Source organism: Oenanthe melanoleuca, unplaced genomic scaffold (assembly GCF_029582105.1).
Source record: "Oenanthe melanoleuca isolate GR-GAL-2019-014 unplaced genomic scaffold, OMel1.0 S177, whole genome shotgun sequence".
Lineage (NCBI taxonomy): Eukaryota > Metazoa > Chordata > Aves > Passeriformes > Muscicapidae > Oenanthe > Oenanthe melanoleuca.
Genome location: NW_026612826.1, coordinates 139 through 11,263, shown reverse-complemented (window position 1 = coordinate 11,263; position 11,125 = coordinate 139). Strand labels below are relative to the sequence as shown.

The 11,125-nt window shown below is 46.5% G+C and overlaps 1 long non-coding RNA gene across 6 annotated transcripts; it reads right to left on the bottom strand.

The window, feature by feature from the left end:
* Positions 1–346: 346 nt before the first annotated feature.
* On the bottom strand, positions 347–10,875 carry LOC130266734 (uncharacterized). Of its 6 annotated transcripts, XR_008842972.1 has the most exons (6): positions 8,563–10,844; positions 5,871–7,979; positions 5,434–5,522; positions 4,822–4,915; positions 3,398–3,459; positions 349–1,302 (listed from the first exon to the last, which is right to left on the bottom strand). It is a non-coding gene; the product is annotated as an uncharacterized LOC130266734 (long non-coding RNA). The 6 variants fall into 6 exon arrangements; XR_008842973.1 differs by having other exon boundaries at positions 347–1,302; positions 4,822–5,543; positions 8,563–10,853; XR_008842971.1 differs by lacking the exon at positions 4,822–4,915 and having other exon boundaries at positions 350–1,302; positions 5,434–5,543; positions 8,563–10,842.
* Between the last annotated feature and the right edge of the window lie 250 nt (positions 10,876–11,125).

The following is an 11,125-nucleotide window of genomic DNA, read 5'->3' as shown; positions in this document are numbered from 1 at the left end:
ATTGTCCCGAGGCACTTCCTCCAACGAAGGGAGACCACGTTCTGTGAAAACCACACACACGAAATTCCCGCTGTGGGAAGGATTCACCTCCCCCCAACCCCATGGGGATTGGCAGGGCTTGTTAATTAACATGGGGTGAAGAAATTGCCCGTTGCCAATATTACCAGTGTCTAGTTGCCTGACATGTCACACCCCAACAACTCTGCAACATAGAACTAAACATTTTTTAACCCACAAGACCTTCTTTTCCACCAAAACATGCCACTGCACTGATAAAACACCTATTTCTATGTCCCAAAAGGAAAATGCCCAGCCAGTTCCCCCTGTGAGACTCTGAGCAGCTTGAGATCAGGATAAAACACACACTCACAGCCACGAGTGCTGGTGTTTAAAGCCTTCACTGCTTTCATCACAGAGCAAACCCATATTTCAGTATTTTCCATGGCCAAAGTCTCCTGATGATCTCCTGATGACGTTTTGATATTGATCAAACCCATGTTTTATTTGTCAGGGCTGCCTTTTGCCACCCAGTGCAGCTGGACACCGTAACCTTCCGGCACCAAGTCCACCTCGCCACTGGTCAAAGTCACCGCGCTGTAGTAGCTTAACAAACATGCAAATCTCCTGATTTAATCAGATCTCTGACGCACATGGACTCGATCTGTGGTGGCCCCGAACCTTATCCCCGACTCCTCTGGCTGCAAGTCCCTCCTTTGGCAGCCCAATGCTCAGTTTCCCCAGCGATGGCGGGCTCTGCCAAACTGGGATCTACTGATTAATTAAAAACCCCAACAACTCCTCGCATGCAAACCATCTATTATTTAAATTGTGCGATGGAGCCACGTGCGCACAAGAAAATGCGATGCCAACACGCTTCACCAGCGCTTCCAGTGTGGAACTGGGCTCTGCTTTCCATTCTACCTGCTGGGAAACCCAAGGAGTGGTTTGTACGTGTCTCTAATGGGCTCTCCATTTCAGAGAGGGAAAAACCCAAACAAAAAAAAACCACAAAAATCAAACAACTTTTCCATGACAAATTCTCCCTCCCTGATGCAGTGCACTTGCTGCAACTGCAATTCCAAGTGTTCTTCCTCCCTGCTGGGGTGGCATCTCCAAGGGACACGAGGAAACCACGGCAGCTCCCAGCTCCTTCCAGGGAATCTCATGTGGAGTCACTGCTGACACCCGGCCGTCTCACAGGACACACAGGGGCTGGGAGCTGTCGCAAACAAAGCCATCGACTCTGTTGACAGGAGAGGGTTGAGACGAGTGCCAGGAGGGCTCCATTTACACAACAGCCAGCTGGAAGAGGAGCACAAAGCTCTGCTGGTGATGCAAAACAAAGCTCTGAGCCATCATGATACTCCTCAAATGGTTTGCAGGGAAACTGTTCCTAGCTGTGACCGCACCAGCGATGCTGCTGTAACCAGATCCCCCTCAGCTGAAGATTTCATAGAACACAGACCCAGGCTGGAGACCAGAGCAGGTATAACCCTCCCCTCAGCAGGCCAGAGGGGCTGTGAGGAAGGACCAACAGCATCCTGGTGTCTGCAGAACAGACACACGTATGTGCCAGCCCAGCATCCTGCCATGACCAACAGCGTGATGGGTACCCAGGGGCGAGACACGGATGCACTGCCCTGTGTGTTGCCCTTCCCAGGGCCAAACAGCCCCAAACAGGGGGCTTGAGCTGTTCTACATGACCCGATGGCCCTCGGCCTTTGGGACACTCGCTGCAAGGAACAATTTAAATTGCTCCTGGGAGGGTGTAGCTGAGAGCCCAGCTATCTCCGGACATGTCAGCCAACCCCGCAGTTAAAACATTTGGATGTTTCTTATCAGTGCTTGGAGAGAATTAAAGGGCCAGGCCATTTATTAGTGAGGGAGTATGTTATAAACCCATCTCAGCTTGAGCACCACGTTCAGGAAAAGCAAGGCAAGAACAGGATAGATCAAAAGAGAGCCATTAAAGGCGTGAGAAAATGGAGCTGCCATATAAGGAGCTAATAAAGTTAGCAGCTCTCCAGTTTGAAGGGAAAAAAAAGGGCAGGAGAAGCAGAAAACATCCTTGAGGTCCACACAGCAGCCTCTCTTTGAGGAGGAAAAACCAATAAATAGAAGTGGGCAGACACAATGCTTCAAAAGGCAGGTTTATCCATTTTGAACACCTTTTTTTTTGCCTTTCCCGAGTGGCAAAGCTGCTGCACGTTGCTGAGACTGCTCAAAAGCAAAGATTAGATACTGAGCAAGGACAGCAACCAGGGTTCTGTTTGCTCAGACTCTGACTGCCTACCCTCAGGTCTGGCACAGCAACATCTCTGTGAAAGGGGATATTACATCTCTCCCTGGCTACATCAGCCGGGATTCACGGGGATCTGAGTGGGAACACGAGGATTATCCCCACCACCAGTGCACAGCCAGTTTCTATGCTTTTTGTGAAAAAGCAAGAAAAGGGTTTCACAGCAAAGAGCCCCAAGAAACACTCAGAGTGTTCCTTTGTTTGAGCCAGCCACCATCTTGTCAAGGTAAAATGTATTTACGTGCCTTCCTTGCTCATTGATTGTATTTATTAAAAGAACACTATGACAGATGAATATCAAATTCCCAGCTAGGCTTTTATCTCCTTTTTAAGCCAGCCTGAATTATTGGCCTAATTTTATAGCTTACCCATTCTTCTTTATGCTCATTTTTTCCAGGAAAGAATTGGTGCTGTTTGATATTTAGGCCCATTTGTTGCCAAGACAGAGGCTGTCATCTTAGGGGCTGAAAACACTTGGAGCACAGAGCCAGGTTGTGGAGCCTTAACCAACACAAAGCACAGGATTTATATTGATAAAACTCTTGATTCCAGTTCTTTCTGAGGGTTAGTGCTCCAAATCTTCCTGATAAGATGACTCTGCAGAAAACTCCCTTCATGTTTCTGAAATGCAGAATTCAGTAATCTATTTTCTGATGCTCTTCCCTGTGTTCTTATGCACAGAGCCAGGGATGGGAGCTGCCACAAAATGCCACTATTTTAGCCAGTGGCTTAGCACCAGTCACATCCCACAGCCCAGTGTGCAGGGGCCTCTGAACTTCAGTTGACATTGAACCCATTTTTATCTCTATATAAAAAAACATTGCTGTTTTTAAAATTCCTTCTACAAAGAACCAGAGGTTTCTTCAGCAGCAGAACCCAGTGTGATGGTTGAGCCACACAACCAAAACCTATATGCCAACACAGAACAACAAAAGAGTTTACTCTCACTTATGATGTGGTAGATATATTAGAAATAACACCTTTTTTTTAGCCTGTTGTCAGGAAAAAATAGGAACATCACAGTGCCAGTTTCTGCCCTGCCTCCCCTTGCCCCCAAACTCCTGTACCACCATGTGCCAGAGAGCTGTGTCTGCTCACCTCACAAGGGCTCTCCCCAAATACAGGGCTTTCGTCACCAAACAGGACTATGGCCTTCCAGGCTGCAAAAAATTACATTTTAAGAGAAAACCAAAGAAAACAAACATAAAAAAAGACAATTCCATGTGATTTGATACCCAAATAGGACAACTGCAAAGGATATAAATCCCCTAGGACTAGTTAGATCACCAAATCCTATGCTTGGCCATTTTTAACACCTACTTGTTGTATTAACTCTACATCCAGATGTGAATTTTTACCTATGTGCAATGCCCAGGGGAAGAAAAAAAAAAACCTCAGAAATTACACTGGAAATATTTCAGGACAAGGCTTTAGCACAAACCCCATAGTCCAAACCCACAAGCTACAGGCTGCTCTTCCCACACTCTGCATCGGACTGGGCAGCACATCCAGCACAAAATAAACACTGAGCAACATAATCTGAGCTTTGGTTTCATCAAACATCATTTTGATACCACAGCAACATGGGAGTGTTTAAATGAAGAGGAGTGACCCCACGTCTGTGAAGTTACCGCTCCTTCACTCCAGAGAAAGCACAAAGAGAAATATTTGTGCATCAACACCTGCTGTGCTCTAAAACCTCTCCTCCAACACGGCATGGGAGAAGTTTCTTGTCTGCCTTAGGCTTTTATTTTCACCTCTACAGATCTCACAGTGCAGCTTTTTAACTCTTTGGGCTAAGACCAAAGACTGAAAGTGGTTTTCTTCTGTATAGAGGAGGAGTGAGGGTTTGTATCACTTTTTGGCATTGGAAATTCAGGTTTTGTTTAGCTTGGAAATATCATGGATGTAGCTCGAGTAACTCTTCAGGGTGGTAAAAGTTCAGCACTCACAAGGCAATTCTCAGTCATTTATACTCAACTGCCAAAGGAAAGTAATTTAGAGTCCCACAGGGTGTGCCAGCCTGAAAAATGTGGAATCATCCCAACAGGCAGCTTCTTGCTCCTCTGAAACTCCCTGCCAGCAAAGGCCTATGAAGAGTACAAGGTGTATCTCCAAACCAACACAGCCCTAGTGAGGGAATAAAATCCAAATCCCTGTCCACACTGGCTTATTCCAAACAAGGCCTTAGACTTGGAGCTACACCCACTGCTCACACAGCTACCACAGAGAGAGAGTATGAAACCCAGCTTGGCCACTTCATCCCCACCCTGCGTTTAATGTTGGCCAGAAAGAAGGATAAAGTCATAGTTGTGCTGGAAATCCCTGCAGCAAGCAGTGAAATAATTTCTCCTAAGGGGCTCCTCCAGGGCTGGGTCAGCCAGCCAGTGGCATTCCATGGAATCCTGGTGTGATATCCTCATTAGGGGTGGCTATCGACCCCCAGCACTAATGACTGCAGGAAGCTGCACCTCCAAGTCATGTGTGACCTGCCAGAGACCAGCACCAGCTGCTTTTAGTACCTTTGCAACACAACAAAAGAAATGACACCCAGTAAGGAAGCGTTTCCCTTCCCGGCAAGCGAGCAGGACTTTGAGGAATGGAGTAATAAACCAGCTGCAACGGAAAAAAAATGTAATTCATGGGGACCCTGATTAGCATCAAGGCCATTTAAGATGTTCAATGCTCCCTCCGACCTCCACTGCCTTTGCCTGAGCAAAATTAGGAGGAACAGGCTATCCCTCACAGGTCTGTAGGCTTGGAGGGAAAGGGGCCCCATAGTTTTGCTCCCTGGAGGCACCCGCTCTCCCCACCCCTTTTGTGTGTATTTTTTTTTAACGTGCCACACATCAGCACAATGCTGACAAAGGCTTTGTATGTTTTCTGCCTATGCAGCAGTTCAAGACACACAACTCTGGATTTTTTGAAAGAGAAAGGGGGAGGGAGCTGCCCTTTGCTGTACTATTTAATTGCACTGCTTGCTCTTCTGCATGACCACAGGGAAGGGAAAAAGCACCAAGGTTTAAAAACAGAACCATTTTTAGTAGCCAAAAGGGTAAAACTCAGTCTTCTCACAAGGTACAGTGGAGCTCAGAGTAAAATCTACCAGAGACAAGAAAAAAATTGTAAATCACCAGGGTTTCTTCTCTGGAGTTGGATGTGACCCCAGAAAACAGCTCATCCATCCTCATTCGCTGCTGTTACAGTCTCCACATTTGCATACCTGCCAATGCACATTCCAGCACTGAAAAAAAGAAGGAGGGAAAGGTCTGGAAAGCTAGACTGTCATTTTTTCCACCTGCCAGGAGCAGCTCATCGAAGCCTGGGTGGCTGAACTCCAAGGAGCAGCGAGCAGAGCACATTACCACCCTTTGGAGTTCCCATCTCACACGCACATGCGTGATTTGGACAGTGCTGACAAACAGCTTCCTTCAAAAATAAGGATGACTAATCCACAGCAGTGCTGCTTTATTTATTTATTTTAAAGGCCACAAGTCAGAGCTTTTTCCAGAAGCATCAGCCTTTGTGAGCCATCCAGCACTGGGAAGAGGAAGCCCTGGGACCCACTCACGCTCTGCAGACAGAAGTAACCACAGGAACACTGCAGGCTTGTGTGGCCTGTGGGTGACACATGCAGATACAGCTGGAGCCTTGTCCCTCATGCTTCTGGGAAGGCCAGATCCCACTGCCTGGGTGACTCCTGGATCCCCGCTTGGTTTGTAGCGATCTGCTGAGGAGAGGGGTTACACAAACAATATATTGTTTCCCTTAGAAGGAAACAAACAAAAAAAACAAAAGAAGAAAAAACCCAAACCAAAACAACTGAGAAAAAAAAAATAAGGCATGAAACAGCTTTAACCCATAACTGCAGCATCGCCCTGAGTGAGGGGATGTGCTGGCAAAAAACAAGGTGCAGGGATTTGGGATCAAAGCACAGCACCTGAATCGCTCGGTGGGCCCAAGTACCCCCAGCAAGGTCACTCTGGCTCACAGGGACAAACATCAGGGCTCCAGAGCAAAGCTGTGGTGGAACCGCAGTGCAGGCAGCACTGCAGGAGGTCACTTAGGGACTGCAAAAAGGGAATGGATTAAAGAAAAAAATTTTTAAAAAATCCATAAGCAGATGTTTACTGACATGCAGCAAATCCACAGCTCGGCTCTGGAGAGCTGCGTGGCTGGAGGGAGAACAGCCCAGTTCCCAGGACGCAGCAAACACTGCATTCACAGATTTAGGTTACAGCTTTCAGCCAGCCCCACACCCCACCCCACCCACCCACTCACCACCCCCCACCAGAAAAAAAAAAAAAAGCAAAACCAAATCTGTCATCTTTTTAAGCACTCAGAAATTGAGGTTTGCCACCGAGGTGATTTTGTGTGGTGGCACCATTAAATACTTACCCACCTCACAGCCAAGGGCTGCACAATCTGAAATTTGTGAGTGTTTGTAAATGGTTTGGAAAGCTTTCCAAGGAAGGTGCTGTATGATTGTAAATCCTTCCCGTTATTAATAAAAGGGAGCTATTGTTCCAGCTCTAATCAAGCCTTGTCTCCAGCTGGGCAATTTTAAAACGCAATTCAAAACACACACAGGAAGAAAATAAAAGATCATGAGGAAGCTTCGGGGAAAAAAAACCAAAACAAAACAAAAACAGTGAAGGAGAAATGGGGGGGGGGAAGAAAAATAAAAAATAATACTCCTATTTAAAATTAATTCCGAGCAGAAGCATGCTGGAACGGGGGGGAATCCCCCCTCCCACTGCCTGGGAAAGGTCACTTATGCCGCCGGTGCCATGGCCACGCCGGAGCAGGGCTGCGGCGCTTCCAGCCCTGTCTCATCCATCTCCATCAGCGACAGCTCTGCTTTCCATTGATTTAGGAAAAAAATAAAAAATAAAAAAAAACCAAACCCCAAACCCCTCCAAGCTGCAAACACCTCCCAGCGCTCTGTTTTCAAGGCTGGGGGAACGGAGCAAGGGGGAGCTGCTTGGAATGAGGCTCGCAGCCAGGGAGAGGCGGCGCATCCTCCTCCTCCTCCTCCTCCTCCTGCCCCTGCCCGGCGCTGCGGCAAAGGCGCCGCAGTGGGGGCTCCCCGCCCCCGCGGAAACTTCTGGAATAAGCAGCCAAGCTGGAGAGAGCAGAGAAACCCTGATACCCGCAGAGGGGAGAGGAAAAAAACTGCGTGTGCTAAAAGGGAGAGGATTGCACAAGGCCGGGCAGAAATGCGAGATCTCTGTGTGAGTGGAGCCCCGAGCGGCTCTGCCAGCCCCGGCTCGGGGGTGGTGCCGCCGCCTCGGCTCCAAACAAAACGCCCCAACAAAGCATATTAAAAAAAAAAAAAAAAAAAAAAAAAAAAAAGAGAGAGAGAGAAAATGGTGGAGTTTGTAGCGCGAGATGGTGGGATAAAGGAGCTGATCCCTCCTCCTGGATCTACAGCAAAGCCGGCCATTTCAGTTCCATTTATCCATTTTTTGTGCAATGAATTGTCTGATCCGGACCATTCGGTTGCATTTGCAGCTTCACTTACTGCGGTTTGTTGTGTTTTTTTCCTTTTTGTTTCTTTTTCATTGTTTGTTTTGGTTTTGTTTTTTGTTTTGTTTTTTTTTTTTTTTTTTTCTGGGTGTATTTTTTCCTCTTTCTCATTAAAAAATAATCCCAAATCTCCCAAGGAAAATCTACATCTCTGTGGAACAAATAAAACATTCAGGCACAAACTTCCATCATGGACTGTAAAAAAACAGATGGGTTGCTTTTTGTTATTTTTTCTTCTTCTTCTTTATTTTTTGATGGCATTTTTTTCTCCTGCTTTTAGGATACATTATAGTAGGAAACCAATGGAGGAAAACAAAGGTAATATATATATATAAAATCAAAGATATATATGGGCCAAAGTTACAGTGATTATATATAATTAAATTATAGTCTTTAGGTGTGTAGCTTATTTTATATTTTAAGTAGTTCCTGGGAAAAGGTAATATATAAAAAATATTAAATATATAGCAGTATTTCTGCATTTATATTTAATAAATATATACTAGTATTTCTGTATCCATAGAAATAAAAGATCATCTGTATGGGCCTAGGTCTGCAATTCTGTGGAAAAAAAGCAGTATTTTTAGGTTCGTAGCTTTTAAGAAATAAGAAGCAATGTTATAGTGTATCACCACTGATGCAGGAAAAAAGGGTAAGGCAACATTAAAAGAATATTTAAGACAAAAGGAACAAACAAACAAACAAAAAAACAACAAAAAAAAAAACCGTGGTACCTTGGCTACAGCCTCCAACAACGAGCGTGTGGATGTTACGGGATTTGGGTTTTTTTAATGGTATTAGTGCGTCTGATCACAGCAATATATGATTTTAATTATGCGAATGGCGGGCGAGCAGTGATGGCTTCTTCCCAAAGCACTCCGGCTCCGATAATAAATCAATCTTCGGGCGTTTGGGACTGGTTTTTTGTGGGTTTGTTTTTGTTTTGTTTTTTTTTTTCCCTAAGCACTTTTGGGGATTTTCCATGCCGTGAGGAGACCGGGAGTTGGCGGCTTCAGCCCCTGCGAAGGAGAAAAGCGCTGGAAAAAGAGAGAATTGGGCATAAAACTGCCCACCATGGGGGTGCCTGTGGTGATGATGAAGGGAAGGGTGGGGGTCGTGTGGAAAGCGCCATTCTTGCCCAAAACCCCTCAGCTGTGAGGGGAAAAAAAACATCAAAAACATTTTAGGGCTAACACTGGGGGAGCAGGGGGGCTGAAGTGAGGGGAGAAGACCGGGAGCTCCCCCACGGCCGAATAAAAATGCGCATTTCCGGCCACTTTCGCATCCTTTCGCAAAGGCGGCGAGGAGAACAGGGTAGGAGGGAGAAGGAGGTCAGGTTTCACCCGCAGCGCTTTCTCCGCCCGCCCGGAGGGGATTCGCAGAGGATCAGAGCCCCTCGGCCGTGCCCACGCCGCTCCGGCCCGCCGCCGCTGCCGCCCGTCCTTCCGCGCTCTCCGCCGCCGCCATTTTGTCGCCTCCGCCTTTCCCGCGCCCCGCCGGGCGGCCATTTTGTGAAGCGGGCGCGGGGGCCGCGCCTCAGGGGCCCTGAGGGGGCAGCCCCGGCCGGCGCCGCCTTTTGTCAACCAAACCCTCATTTTCCTCCTCTTTTTCTCTTTTTTCTTCAGGAATTTATCTTCTCCCTCGCGAAACTCTTTGTCCTTATCTCCCCGTCTAGAGCCCGATCGTTTCATCAAAAAAAAAAAAAAAAAAAAAAAAAAAAACCCATACTCAGACAAAGCAGTCCAATAAATGAGATTAAAGCACATTTCCTAGTTTGGCTGTGCGGAAAAGTTTAGCCGCACAGAGAATTAAGGTATATATTAGTATATTATGTATTTTTTTCCCCGTCCTTCTTCATTTTTCCCCCCAGTGATAAATCCTTGAGGACAATAATCCACCTTGATGAAGGGGATAACGTCTTAAAAAAATATCCGTGCTTTTATTTCAATAAAACACATCGCTCACACTGCTTTACTGGACATTCCAGCAAAATAAAGATATAACTTAAACCACTCAAAGCCAAATCTGGGTGAAAATTGGTAATTTTCAGGAAATAGGGCTGCAGGATGCTGTAATCACTGATATGATGAAGGAAATCTGGGATATAAAATAGCAAAACCTGCTCGCAGGTATGTGCTGTGCATCTGTTTTCAGAAATAGGGTGGGATGGGCTTTTTATCCTTTATTTTATAAAGAAGCCAGTATAGCACTCACAGCCTGGTAACGCGCTTGCGCACTCGCCTCATCCCTTTCCACTCATGCCATCAAAATCAATGTGTTTTAAAACTACATTGTGGCAGTGAGTGTCTCAGTTCTGCCAGGAAAGCTGGGGGGAAAGAGAATATTAGCATACAGCTTTTTTGTTTGTTTGTTTGTTTGTTTGTTTTTGTTGGGTTGTTTTTTGGTTTTTTAATATTTATCCCACCTGTGCTGCATGAGCTGGAGAAATCCAGGCTTGGGCTGTTCCTGGTGTAATCCTTGCTGGTTTTTGCCTCTCCCAGAACCATCCGGATCAGACGGCTTTTCATTTAAGAAATGTAATTTTTTTTTAGGCTGTGTCAAAGGAAAGTGCAGAAAATAGGTCTGAATGCTCTGTGGGAAGAACAATGCCGCAGGGAGCTGGCTGGGATGTGACTGCCATTAACCTGGGATCCAAAGGAAAAACCCAGTTTTCCTGCAGCTCTTCCTATCTTATTTGAGAAAAACCATCACCAGCACCCAACTTTGTTCCCAGCACCTTTCCAGCCCCTTTATCATCCCACTTTCCTTGCACCATATTACAAATCTTCCATTTTCCAACAAAACTGCAAAAAGTTGGGGTTTTTTTCATGAAGCAGCCCTTTAACCACTGATTTAAAATTACTATAGCTGTGCCTGGTAGCTCCTTCTTCAATTCAAAACCTCTTTTAAAAAGTCAGGCAGTCCTTTGAGTTGTAAAAAGATAACCTTTAGGCTTTTTTTATGGCAGGCACCGTTGCACTCCTGGGAGCCAAGCTGGCCTTGCAGCAGAGAGATCAGATGCCTTCGCTGGGAAAGCCCGAGGAAATTTTATCCGCGGGCCGCACCCAGCCTGAAGTGAGGAAATATTTGCATTTGCTGCTCCTTGGAAGGCAGCCAGATCCTTCCCGCTCTCCTCAGCCTGCCAAGAGGGATTGCAAGAGCTGACGGGCGTATTGCAGCAGCCAAGGGAAGGGCTGGAGCCGCTCGGAGCGCTGCCATGCTCTCTGCCCTTTGGCACTGCCACAGGGACGAGAGGAGGGGCTCGCAGTGGGTTCTACACCGAGGTGGTCCCGGGGG